General features: G+C 53.7%; 1 pseudogene; it reads right to left on the bottom strand.

The window, feature by feature from the left end:
• Positions 1–14,413, bottom strand: part of LOC100905486 (uncharacterized) — a 225,782-nt pseudogene that overhangs the window by 17,997 nt on the left and 193,372 nt on the right.

Here is a 14,413-nt window from a genome sequence, read left to right as displayed (position 1 = left end):
TGCTTTCAGCTAGGGGATCTGCCTCGCTCGACTTGGCCATCGGAATGATAGGGATCGGAAAACAAGAGATTCCAAGCCGTGGGCAGCCACCATTAACTTATCCTACGAGATGTGCGAACGGCTTGCCCGGCAATGAGTCGGTGGCATTCTTATCTACCGACGCCCAGCGGCTCCACCAGCAATCGGATGAGCCAGTGCGCGGGACTTCTCTTGTGGTAAACTACAGTATCGAAGGAATGGGTTCGGCAAGGCCGAAGTGTTGCTGTTTCCCGGCAGAGCCCCGCATCCCCCCCGCCAGTACTTCCGCTTGGAGGAGACAAGAGGTCGGGAGAGCACGTTGGAGGCACCGACAGATTCTACAGCCGTGAGCTCGCGGCGAGGCAAGCAGAATTACGAAGACCCGCCGCGGTCGCCGCTGAGAAGAGTAATTTATGTGAGGTAATGAAGATGAAGGAACGAGCGAAGACCAAAACCAAGATGGACGTTTGCCACCGCGTCGCTCGCTGTCTGCCGAAGCAGGAAAAAAATCCGCCCTGGGCGAAACGCTGACGCGATGCAGAGGATTTTTTGTACTGCCATCGCCTAATGCTCGCTCGCTCCCTCGCCTGCTAGTCGCTAGCTCGCTCGTTCTCTTCTTTAAGTGCGGTGCTTAACAGGCTGCCCTCGTCTCTCTGGCGGCGCCCTTCCTCCCCCTCCACATCATCGCCGAACTCTTCCGCCACAGCCCGAACTCAATTTTCCCGCGGAATTTCCCACCAGAAGACTCGGCAACATCGGAGCTCATATCCTTTCCTCATGTCTACCCTTCGCTCAGTCCCTCCAGAGGGATAGACATGCCGCTGAGGGGTAGGGAAGGGCGAGAAGGGAAGCGGAGAAGACTGTTTTTTGGCTTTCTACGATTTCATGGTGTTCCAGAGCTTGGAAACTCAGATATTTCCTTCGATGCTGGCCTCCATCGTAGGAAAAACCCGGCCGCTCCTCCAAGCAAACGCCTTCGAGCACTTAGTAGTTCGCTTCCGTGTCGCAACGGCTCAGCAATTTCTATTTTCTCGTTTCAAAGTGAACGAGTGACTCAGATCTCCCTCAGATCCTCCTGGATTCCCGACATTCTGAACCACGAGGTGTTCCGTGCATCTCACGCGGTTGACGATTACTTTTCCTTTTTTTTGCAATTATTTCTCAAGTTTCAGACCCAGGATCCAAACCTCGCGGCGTATGCAAAATATTTTTTGTGGCACGAATCGGGCGGAGAAACAATAATTAATTCCTTCTCCCAGCGGGAGGATCTCGGCCGGGAGGCTTCGGCCCTCAATTCTGAACCGATTCGGCGAAAAAACCCACTGATCCGAAGATTTCGCGAGACTGACGCCTATCGATCCGGAGGAATTCTTGCGAGCCCGACGCTTCTGGAGGAACCCGTTGCAGCTATTTCCCGCGTTGCTCACAATCAGCCAGCATCAAGCAAGAGATAAATTGCTGCGAAGAGACAACGGCCAACGTACCATCATTGCGCCGCCGCCTCGATGGGATAATTAGAAGGACCTCTGGGGAGTGCTGCTTGCGTGCGCTTGTGCGTGTGTGTGGTCGGGTCGCCAGTCGCGGAGCAATCAACGGCCGGCCGGCCTGGCAGGCTGTCGGCCTGCCTGCTGTCCGCTCGCTTGCTGCAAGCCGGACAGAGCGACGGAGCTCATCACCAATCGTAACAAGGGTCCGAGCGTAACCTGCTTCGTTTCCAGATACCTAACTGAGTTAGTGATGCTCCTCTGCTCGTTGGTCGTTGCTGGCCGACAAATAAAAAGGCTCCGTGGAGCAAGCGTTCCTCTGATGGAGCTGCGAGATCTGGACGGACAAGGTTTCTGTCCTCGCTACGGATGTTTACTTGTTGTGAGGCTCTTCAGCTCGGCTGCGAGCCGCCGTCGCTTTCAGGAGAGATATCGAAGGCGTTCGTGGCAGCAGCATCGGCGAAAGCGTCCGCTCCTGATGGCACTCGAACGCTTTGGGCATGGAGGAGAACAGATTCACGTCGGAGGAGACTTAACCCCAGGAGGCTTTTCCGAGGACTAATCCGAAAACGGTGGCCGGACGAGATATGGTCTCTTCGCGTGCTGCGTGCAAGAGAGGATGACAATCGGAGGATTATGAGGCGAATCGAGATACCGCCGCTGCCGCCGCCACGTCCACCGTCAGATTCATCGTCCTTGGCGTGGCTGGTTGCGCCGGAATCGAGCTCGATGACGGCTCTCGCAAGCCCCGGAGAAATCCCGTGATTTCCGTGAGCGGAGGGCGGACTTCACGTTAATCGCGAAGCTTGGTTTGTTCCGGAACTCTTGCCGACACGGATCGGCGCTTCCATAGGCGGTCGATGCAAAAAATCCGAGCACCACCAGAGGGTTTGCGCGAACGGGACACCTTTCTGGGTGGAGAGTTGGAGCCCGCTATTCCGAATGCTCGGATGGCGGAGCGCAATAGCGGCAGGCATTCGTAGGCAGCTTCGAACTTCGCAGGTACCGCGCTCGACGGGACGGCATTCGCGAAGATTCATCGGAAGAACACCGGAACCGACGCGCGCCTAGACTCGTCATCAGTAAACATCACGCATGAACCCATATTGGGCGAGGCGACCCCGTGAGTTTGACAGGGAGTAAATCGGAAAACAATGACGAGCTTCGTCAACGGTGACAGGCGAAAGAAAAATCACCAACCGAATGGATATAGCGTCACGTCATCGAGTGAGATCATCATGGATACGCGGACGGCAACAGTCGAGAGGAGCAATTCAATAGCAAGCACGCAAGCGGAACGAATTCGGATATTGTGAAATGAGATCGGGGCGCTGTTCTCCTCGTTCAATTCTCCTCCAGGATATTTGCGGGGCCGACTGACGCTTCCCTTCCCCCGCATTTCGCCCGAGTGGCAAAAACAAGTCGAGTGCACCACCAGCGCGAATTAAGTATTTATATCTTCTCGTCTCTTGTTCCTCCGCTATAAAGTCGTCGCCACCGCCATCTTATCCTGTGGAATAGCAGGTCTTCGCCCCTTCCCTCGTTCGCGCTCCAAGGACTCTAACTCCATGCTTCTGGTTTTCCTCGTAGCCACACTTCATCCGCCAACATCTAGAGACGGGAGGCGGTTTAACGGATATCGACTGTGGGGAGATCTATCGCCTAGATCGCCTATGATTCCTCGAAAGCTCGGATGGACGGAAGCGGATGGGCGCGAGTCAAAAATGCAAAATATCTCTCAACAGAGCTCGTCGTTTATGAAGTTTGGCCCTCATCGATTCGGTCCATCAGGAGGAGTCGATATTCGTCAGGCTTACTGGAACCCACTCATGAAGCCGAGAGTCTGTCCGCGGAGGCGGATTCTAGATCATCGAGTCTCCACATTCCGCTTCCCCACGTCAGCATCCTGGGTCACACATCGCACTGCTTTCTTCCCGGCATCGGGTTCATCAGGAAAAGGCTGAAACTACTATGATATAATCGGATTTTTTTTTCCGAGAAATCGAATCAGCAAGCTCAGAAGGGAGGAAAAACTTCCGCTTTTTCAGGAACGCAGGAGATTGACGTTTCCGCACCGTCCCGGTCCCTCTCCAGTCTTGGCACGACGGGACCTGGTGTGAGGCAAGGAGCCGAAGAGAACGAGTGCGGAAGAGGGTCCGGGAAACGCGGGAGAGGGATTCAGGGAATGCGTAATAGAGCGTTTCGAATTTTAGCAGAATAGAGCTCAAAATCTCCGAGCGAGGCCAGTATATGTAGATATACATGGGGACGATGAGGGAGGGTGGCTGAATTCACTACACGTTCTCCATCGGCTCGGGATTTTACGAGATTGAGAATCCTCGAGTTAGACAAGATCAGCCGGGCTACATTTCCAGCTTTCTTCGCTGAAAGCTTCGAGATGGCCGAAACCAAACGGGAAAATCAGGGCACACATTCTGCTCATCACATGCGGATTTGCATCGGCCTCACTGACTGCACCTCGAGTGAGAAGGCACGAGTTTCAATCCGGCACTCGATTGTTCCTCACGAATACCCTGGGGACATCCTGTCTGCAGATCTTCGATACCGAGGTCAGCCTAGATGGTCGCCATTCTCTCCGAACGATTGCCTGCCCGCAATTCTCAGAATGATGCAGACCGATCTGCGGTGCCCCTTTCCCGCGTCACGGAATTTCGACATTCTTGCGGTGGACCGAAGGTTGTCGGAAAAAAGTGGAAAACGGAGAGAACGGGGACGCTCCGATGATCGTCTCTCGCCTGCGAAAATCCTACGGAAGCTGATCTCGACACGATAATCAGCCTACGGACGTTACGACTTGAAGAGCTCACAAGATTATCATTCTCATTCTGGAATGAGAATGATGATGAATTAATGAGAACGAATTATCCCGCTGCCTCGATGAGTGCGGGAGACCTTGCGCTGATGAACATACTATAGTTAGCGTATTCGGTTATTCGGCGAAAATCCCGCGACCGAACTCGATGGTCGCGAGTTGGAAGAAAGCTCGAATAAGCTTCGATGCGATTCTGCGAATGTTCATTAGGTTCTCATCTCATCGTCTATCTGTTCGCGTGTCGTTCCAATTGGACGGATCAAACGTTTGTCCGTCCATCCCTCGACGGCTGTCGGCCATAGGAACATTGTTCCCATTTTCTCGGAAAAAAGGCGTACAAGCGGACTGATTGACATGGATTCCCATTTGATGGGTGACCGTCGATGATCCCACACTCCACCTCTGATTGATGCAGTCGCTGACTAGCTCGTCCACACCACCGCCACCCACTTGGGCGTTCGTCCTTGTTCGGAGGCTCTTCCTCCGAACGACCTGAGACCTTTCTCTCTGTTTTCCTCTATCGGGATCCTTCGGATGGAGAACACGACAAGATCTAAATTGTTACCTCACTGACCGACCTTAGCCCGACTGATCGACCTAGCTACAATCCCAAGTGGCAGCCGACTCGTGGGCCTTGTTCAACTCCGCTGCTTTTTCTTCTCTCTCGCCTCGGAGGGATTGATTGCTCAAGTCGACAAGCTAGTTGGCGGGCTAGCATCCAGGGACGGCTCGTCAGCCTCATATCAAGAGATTTGCTCGAGCATTGCTTGAGTGGACGACCCGCATCCATCGTTTGCTTTCTTGATCGTGTGAACGAATCGAGCGGAAAACGAACGATCGTTCGCCCAGCCGAGTCTTCGGTGGGCGCTGACCACTCACCAATTAAAAACGGATTACGTTGTTTGGAGTGGAAATCCGACCGGACCGAATGGGAACCGTTGCTCGGTCAAGGAGAAACAGGCCGCGGATCCAGCAACGTGCGCGGTGAAAGTTCCCCGCCGCTGCCCATTCCCGGACAGCCCCAAGGTCTCGATGAGGGCAGCGAACTCACAACATACCTGATTCGATAACTCGAGGAACGACGTTGTTGCCGCAACGCCGATAGCGCTGTGAAGACGATACCGACTAGCGGAAGACGGGGCCGTCGCTATTGAATTAATTTTCCAAGAGCGAGAGCAGACATTCGAAGCTAGTGCGCGATATTTGTGGTATCGAGCTAAGTCCTCTGAGGAGATCAAATACTCAGACTATATGTAGGTCGCTAGTGTAGTCGATCAATCGATTGATTGTTCACCATTTCGACTGGTCCCTTCTGCTCGATGACCTCCGATCACTGGAGGAACTCTCAATGTCTGAACAGGGGGAACTGAGGTGATTTCCCCTTGAATATTCGCTCTTCCACAGCTCGTCCAACTAAAGCCATGCCCAGCTCAAAGAAGGTAATAGCTAAAGGCTGACAAAAGTCGAATATTCAAAATTCACTGTGAATAGCGATGACGGCAAGACGGAAGGGGAAGAGAAGACTCTTTTCTTGTGTGCTCTCGAGCACATACTCGAAGATAAGCTGATCATAAGGGCTAGTTTCGGCGATAAGTCGGGAACGCATCTCAAGACGGTACTATCTCTTCAGTGAAATCAATGTTAGACAAATGAATTCAGAAGCCGGCTCCGTATGATGCAAATCGAATAGGAGCAACGCGTGCATCAAGGAAGCGGGCTCGAATGAATACCGGAATCGCAACGTATTACTTGGATTGCCGAGTCTTCGATTTTCAAAGTTTGGCGGCATCGTTGGTCGGCGAGTGTTTCGGACTAACAGACTGCTCTTCCGGCTTCTCGCCGTATGGTTGGCCTCGAGAGCGACTTTTTACCGACTTTCGCCGCCGTCGACTCTCTCACTTGGCTGTTATCATCAGGGTTCGCAATTTTTCGCCATGTTCCTCTTTCGCTGACTGTTCTTCCCCGTCGGCTCTCACAAGACCTTACGCTGTTTTCTGCTGCTCTCTGCCGGTCGGTCCCGCGATTTCTTGGCTCGCACACTCGTCCGTCGTTCTCGCAGGGTCCGCCCGACAGCCAGCCTGCCTATCCGTCTGTCCGTCCTGGAGCGCTCCTGCCGTCAGAAGCAGCAGCGATGCGGGAAGCAGCGGTCGCTATGCGGACGCGAATGATGAGGTTGTGTTCGTTCTCTTTCTCGTCTTCCTCGTCATCTTGCTCTTCTCTTATTTTTTTGGCGGCTCATTTTTGCCGCCATCTGTTTTTTTCTTCATTCGGGGTTCTCTATTTCTCTCATTGCTGTTACGACCGCCATTTCAGGCATTTCCGGTGGCAGCGGTGGTGCGTCGGTGTTTCGTAAAGCGCGTGACCTTCCGCCGCCGACGTCGGAGTTCCATCTTTCGTTGTTCCCCTTCTCTGCTCTCGAGGAGATAAGACTCAACCGAAATTCGAATTTTCGTCCTTTCCGGCGTTTCTCTCCTCCCTTCGTCCTTCACTTCTGCTGCCGACCGCGCTGTATCTAGTTCCCTTCTATCTCGGCGTGTGGTGCAACCTCACGGAGCGGAATTCGGTTGGAGGAAGGGCTGCAGGAGTCGCATAGGGCTCTATGCCGAACCAACCTTTTACCTTATCTCTCTTCAAACCCATTCCTACTGCTTCCACTTTTACGCCAACGAGCAAACCCACCTAGCAGCCGGCCGGCCGCCACCGCCGCCGACAACTACTACAACTCCGACTGCAGCTTTCTCATTATTTTATATTGTAGCCCGCTTTCTCTTCTATTTCCCATTCCAGCACGCGTCCGTATCTCTCTCCTTACGAGCCCTGCGATACCCTATCCAGGCCCGGAACCTTCAGCGTAGAGAGTCTTTTTTGCCCCCGACGGTGCTTCCCTTCACCACACCGAGACGCGCAGCCGTGCAGAGTCTTCCCGCAATGCCGAGGAACGTTTCCGTACTACGGACACCGAACGAACCCGGATGCCCTCCTTCTACCTCGACCAGTTTTGCAGTTTTTCCCCGAGGCGGAAAACTGCGAAGTACGACGTAGTTTCTGGCGGCGTTTTTGGATCGCTTTCCTCACTTGATTCGGCCAGTAAAGGCGGCCATGCACACGGAACAAGTTTCCCCTCTGCCAATTTCTACTAACATTGTGATTTCCCGACAAGTACGTTGCTCGCTAGAGCGAGAAATGCGTTCCACGAAGCGTTCCGAGATGGACTGCGAAGGAAGTTTCACCGGGAAATCCCGCGGCGTCTGTGACGAAAATTTTGGAAATCGCGCGGGTCCAGGATCCGGGGAAAAATATCTCTCTCGGGAGCCAGAGGTCAAGGGGGTTCGCCAGCCCAGATACCACGGACTTCGGTCCAGATCCCGATTGTTCTTGGGGCCTTGAAGCTGTCTCCATGCAGTTCGGATCCCATGCAAGCGCGCATGTCAGACAGAGCACGGAACTCCAAATTGGTGAGGCTACGAGCTTCCTTACATCAGCGTCGTTTCCCGAGTTTCTTCCTGCCCGAGTGTCTAATTAATCAAGGTCTCGGAAGGAGAGTGCGAACGGGAGCCTACACGGAAGATTTTCCAAGTCATCAGAATGCTCACAAAGCTCTTGCCGCCGGGGAAGCGCCGTCGGACCAAGGGAAACCTCCGCAGAAATGAATCGAGCGAATAATTGCTCCGGATTTTGAAAGGAGGAGGTTCTGAGCGAGCTGGAAATATCGACCTCGAACAACATTCCAATTCGCTCTGGATTTCCACACTCGCCTCCGAGCACGTTCAGGGTTCCTGGAATTCGCGGCGATTTCCTCCTTCGCATTTTGTCTACGACCGGCTCGGGAAGCGCTCGAGCCCAGGCGGGTCTTGGTCTTCCGCACGGGAACCGTGGATATTTTTCCGTTGCTGTCGAGAGGCGTTTCACGAGCCTCATCTGTGAGTCCGATAAGCTTTGCGCTGTTCTCTCACTCCTCTCGTTGTGGTGGTCGCCGTCTTCGGTGTCCCCATCATGAATGGCATTGTGAGAAGCCATTTGTCATCTGGATCTCGGGGACAATACGTGATTCGTCATATTATGTAGACGGGGAAATTGCGCGGGCGAGCCGCAGCGTCATTGTATGGTGCTACGGTTCTGTATGCGCTTTTCTTTTGCGTAAACACTTTGCTCTGTAGTTCGAGCAGAAGGGGCTCTGCCTCAGCGACAAGGACGAACAAAACGACGCGCAGGCAGCCAGCGAGAAGTGTCAACGGCGGCATCCAACGCGATTCACTCCGCTGCTAGACCGAGGCTGCGCTCACGGGATGCAAACGTTCTTCTACAGTCTTATATGTACTCTCTGGTCTCGAGAAGGAATGAGGAAGCAGGCGGAGCGGGAGGTACATTGTCCCCCAGCGACACATACTGCGTTCATTGGGATTCCGTTATCGACGAAATGATGCTCTGCTCATTTGAATTTTTGTCTCGTTCCACTCGTGTGGACTCGCATGACGGGTTTCCTAGATGGATTTCCTCCACGGAAACCCTCGACGCAAATCCTCGACGGAAATCCTCGGCGGAAATGCAGGACGGAGCTCCCTTACGGAATTTCCTTGCGGAATTTCCTTGCGGAAACTCCTCACGGAAACTCCTGTCGGAAATTCCTGACAGAATTCAGCGAGAGACCGCAGGACGAGCAATATCCATAGCACAATCGCTCGAGCCCACTTCGCGACTCCGCCGGATCCTCCGCAGGAACGTCGGACGAAAGCATAAAACAGGCCATCTCCTCGCTCGCGGGGATTCTAATGGAAAGATGCTCCGGGGAAAAAACTAACCAGAGGAATTCAGGACGAGCTCCTACAAGCTCCGATGTGCATGTGTTCTGTGTGTAGGAAACAGCCACTAAAGATTAATATGAGCGGCAGACAACTTGTTCATTGTTACGGACTCAGCTGCCTTCAGTTAATTATGAACAAGAGATGATCATCGTCGTCATCGGAGAACCACAACCCGCGTAACTGGGGGCTGCAATCTGGGGCGACCGATGGCATCGGCTTTCCGGTCACTGAGCGATGACAGTCCTCCAAAGTTCAATACGTCCGAATACCTTCCACGTTTCCTGGTGGTCGGTCGCTCAGTCATTCACGCATCCCTCCATACGCCCCTCATTCATCTCATTTCCCATCGAGCAGCAAGAGCTGAGATGCCGAGTGCTTACGCTTTAGCGGACTTGGGGCTTTTCTTCAGCAAGGGCGTTTCTTAGTCTCAGCGAGACTCGTTTCTTCGTTCGTTCGTTTGGTCGCTCGTTGGCCGTCTTGTCGTCTCCAAAGCTTGAGTCGTGTGTGAGCAGAAACAGCAGCTTAGTCCGAGCTTCGTTTGGATCTAGACTATCCCAGAGATTTCCGCGTATTCAGCGGCAATTGCCTCCGGTTCTCCGTCGCCCATCCTCCTGCTCCTTCATTCGTTTGCTGATACGACGACGGCCTTCGCTGGTGTCGCTTCTCAGCTGCTCTCCCCGCATGAAAAACGGGACACATCCGTGTTGACAATCTTCTTTTTCGTAAGTACAATATTATGAAAACTACGAGAACACGGCTCGCCAGGCTGAGAACGATGTTAACTAGCTGCTTGCTCATGACCAACCGACGGAAGGACGTACGGACGGACGTACGGCAGGACGGCAGGCAGGCGGAACGACTGGGACAGGGGAAAGCTGTCACTTAGGCTGAGACTTAGCGGATTACGACGAGAGGCGAAGAAAAGATTGTCCTTGTCCGAGAGCTCCATACGGATCCGGGCAAGGAAGCTGGACAGCGAGTCTAGGCGAAATCTCGCGTACGTACCCATAACCTCCGGACGGCAACATATGCCGCCGCAGGTGACTGTGCGGCGTTTGCGGTCGTCGACGCTGTCGCCGACGTATGTATGTATATGCACGCATACGACGGTCGTGGACGAATGAGTGGTCGGAGCTTTTGCCAGCCGTGCGGTCTCCGTCGGCAAGCTCGTTACGATGCGCGGCGCATATTCTCCTTGCGTGTGTCCGAACCACTGAATCAACTTTATATCGCGTAGGCCTACCCTGTGTCTCTCGCTTATTTGACCCCGGCCAATACGAGCTCTACGATTGTTGGCCTTTGTCATCGATACGAAACCCCGCGGATTCTTCCCGTAGATCAACAGCGATATCCATGCTGCTGTAACCCGATGGATAAAGTACATTAATTATGCCCGCTATAAACATCGCGGCCCCGCAGAAACAACGCAGTCTCGCTCGTCTACCTGGAGAGCGTATTTGCTAGTTGGATAGCTCGCTCGCTCCATAGCGAGTTTGCCTAATAAAACGGCGGCAGTGGACCACCACTATCAAGAAATACTGGAGTGGGTCGGCTTCTGTAGAATCTCTACGTTCTTGCAATCTCTATGTCGAGCCCGTGTTCTCCGACTCGATCTTGTTCGCTACGAAAGGCTTTGGGTTCTTGTCGTTCGCTGTACTTACCGACGACATGGAGTCTCACGGTCGAGTTGACGGTCGAGCCGTCTCGGAAGACGACGTTGCAGGTGTAGAGTCCGGAGTCTTCAAAGCGTACTTCATTCACTTTCAACAGCGCAGGGTGGCCGAGCAGGGAGAAGAACGCCCGGCCCGTCCACGTTTTTGAAGCGGACCGGCTCACCTTGAATAGAAAAATATTATATATCTTGAGCGTCCGCTTATTCGTGTCACGCAGTTAGAGCGCGTTTTTTTGCCGTGCGATGACGGTGGAGAACGGACCTGCTGGACGTATTTGGGTCCGTCAGCTGCTCGATGACCTTTTCCAACGGCCTAATAATCGGAGGCCGATATATTCTTTTGTGGGTATATTATTTCGGCGAATACAATTCCTGTCGCTCAAGCGTAAATCGCGAACACAAGGAAGAGCCTCGCGATTCTCTCTGCGCGATCCTGTGTGACCCAAAGGCGCATCGAGAAAAGATGAGCGAGAAATATTCGTCGAGACATTTGTGGTCTTCGTACAACGATGTCCGCTCTCGGTCCTCATCGACAGCTTTACTGAAACGGAGTCCACTGGACTCCAGTGCCCGAGGTTCCACGATAGTCAGACGGCGCCGAGCGGCATTCCGTCCTTCGTCGCATGCAAGTTCATTCGAAAGGAGCCGCCGGTCGCTAGAGTCCGAAGTCCGGAACCCGTGAAAATTAGCGTCGAGGAGGAAATTCATCCGGTCTCCGGGCCGAAGCACCGATGATGCGGAGGAGTAATGACGGGAAATAGCTGCGACGACCTTGATGTTCCTATTTCCTCGATGTTATCGCCAATAGTGATACCCCGAGAGAATCGCAACGCTCGCTATTATCGACGATCGAGCTCTCGTCCGCACTCTCCGGATGATTTCCTGCGGTACATCGCGTACCATTTCGCTATTGTAAGCCGCAGCAACCAATCAGTGCTTCTCCGACCACGTACAGATTGTTGATGCTCCGACTCTTCACCGAGCTGCCTCGGGTGACCGTACGGTAGTCTCTGACAAAATCAGAGCGCCTCCCGAGACAATCGGTTGGTGGGAGCGGACGGCCTCCTTCATTATCCAATCTCAATAACCCGTAAATCTGAACTGTGTATCTATTCACGTTCGACTTCCGCGACCCCGTCCTCGCCGAGGGAATGAGCTTCAGAACACACACATCTTCGCTTTAGCAGTCTTGTGGGCACGCGCGGCCGACGTTCGTGACGGCAGATTGTTTTTGGGTCGTTCACGATGTAAATCACCAGTGCGGCACTGGATTGGGCGGGAAAAACAGAGAGACGTCTCCCCGTGTATGACGGACGACTCGATGCTCATGACATCCCCGAGGAGCAATCAGCAGCAACAGTGAGCCGGCAGCCATAACAAAACACAAATGACCAGAGGGGTCGACCACCGGGGTGCGTCTCGGTGCATAATGTCAATTGCCGCGCTGTTGCTGTGTTTACCGCCCCAGACACACTTCTGTCTCTTTGCCGATGACCTTTGTTTTTTTTTCCATAACTTCCTGCGATCAAGCTCCATGCGTACCGAGCTCTTCGTTGGTATTGGATAAGGAAGCCGGAAAGGGCCCGAATCATTCGCCGACCAAAACACACCGGAACTGAGAGGCAAACGGCGGCGCCTAGTTCGGGACGGGTTTTGAAGCCGGATGCCACCGTTGACATCGCCGACAGGAATAGCCGAGGCTCTCCGTGAGCATCGGCAGATGCCGCCGGCCGGTGAGGCTTACGCACAAGATGCTCCTCCACCTCTTCTCATTCTCGTGGCGACGAAAAACAGGCGTGCTGGATCTTACGGACAATGGATCGGGTGGAACTGATCTATCCAAATGGATCAGATGAATGTCCTCTATTCACAGCGCGACTGATAAGCGAAGTGCTGAGAACACCACTTAGACCCCTGGGTAGTACTCCTGATCGAACGAACTAACGAAGACTGCTTGGGGCGGGAGAACGGGCAGCGCAGAGGAAATAGACGAAGAAAACGGGAGTCGAAGCGAAGACCGTGAGACGTTTGCAGAGTGGGCATAGCGAAAAGGGAGACGAGCAGCGGAGCAAGATATCTTTTCGTGAGTCCGTCAGAGCGGGTTAGGTGGGCGTTGGGTGCATAAGTTGGCGAGGACGGAAGTGCGGGAGCGCTGCTGAGGGAAGAATAGGATGGCTGGTCGCCGAAAAGGAGAGGGGGGAGTTCTAGAAGGAGATTTATTTGCCTTTAATGTCTTCTTCCCTGGCGACTGAGGGTGGCGGCTGCATGGGGCTGACTGGCAGCCAACAGACGAGCGAGTGAGCAGCAACGAAGCTCTCGTCGTCCTTCCAGGCGCACACCGTCGTAAGAGACGAGACGTCGTACCCGGATACCCATAGAAACTTTCTAATGCCCTTCTGCTAGCGAGCTTCCTGCCTTCATTCTTGTTCGCTTCCTCTCCACAATCTTCTCCTTGCCCGTCTCCCGGATACGCCTGCTCCCCTTCCGAGCTCTCTCACTTGCTCTCGGCTTATTTGACGTATTCACCTTCTTTTTCCAGAGAAACCAGTATTCTGATGAAAAACGGCACTACTGTATGTCTTTCATGAGGGATGGCATCGCCGTGTATTCGCGGCGATACCGCCGGCGATGGAACGCGTGTGCCTCCTCGAGAACATCGGAGGAATTCCCATCTCACGCTCTCGCAGTTCACGGTGAGGTCCGCGGTGAAACACCATCGTCGCGGTGAAATACCATCGTCGCGTCGAAGCGGACGGCAATCCGAAGGATCCTCGATGTAATCGACGCTCTTAGCCATCAGTTCTCTTCCCAGCGAGTGGAGAGCCGAAGCGATGAGGGCGTTGGGTTTTCCCTTGAATTTCGCAGAATACGACTGAAGATTACAATTTCCGACGTCTGGAATAGCGCAATAAATCTTCTGGAAGGTTTGCGCCACAGTCGAACGGCGTCTGATCACTTCACGCTCCTCGTACCCGGGGCGTTTATTCCGTTCTCGAACCGGTCGGCGGTTTCATTCCCCCGCTTTGCATCTTCTCCCGACAGAAATCTTCGCTCGCACCATGTGCTTCGCGATTTTTATTGCTCGCGGCCAGTCGCAATAGCGAACTACTGCTGGCGGCACGGCAGAATATAACTTCTCTGCGTCGTTCAAGCGGGAGACGGGCTCGCGTCGTCGTCGTCGTCTTGGATCTTTGAAGGCAAACGAGTGAGGGAGCGATTCTGAAATTCTGTCGTAGGACAGGCCGGTGTGTACTCGACTGACGCCGCTCCCTACATCAGGCTGCGAAGGTTGTCGGCAACGCCTTCCTTCTCTGCTCGCTTTGAGTTTCCCGTTCGATCAGAGGGCGGGCAGGTTTCCAAGAAAGGTGTTTTCACAAAAAAACGCCACGACGAGCGTTTATTAGTTACTTCAATTAAGCTTATTTTTAGAGGTTGTTTCAGGCGTCACCGTCATCGGCACCACCTACTACCAGCAACGACCTCAAGTCAGTCACCCTCTCTGACGCGGTTCGCCGAGAGAAAAACGAGATCCCGCCCGCCTCGTTCGGCAGTCAGTCAGTCAGCCAGTCTGTCAACTCGGCGGGCTGCAACGAGTCCTGAATCA

The sequence above is a fragment of the Galendromus occidentalis genome, unplaced genomic scaffold, assembly GCF_000255335.2.
Source record: "Galendromus occidentalis unplaced genomic scaffold, Mocc_1.1 scf7180000077464, whole genome shotgun sequence".
Lineage (NCBI taxonomy): Eukaryota > Metazoa > Arthropoda > Arachnida > Mesostigmata > Phytoseiidae > Galendromus > Galendromus occidentalis.
This window is presented reverse-complemented; position numbering and strand designations above follow the sequence as displayed.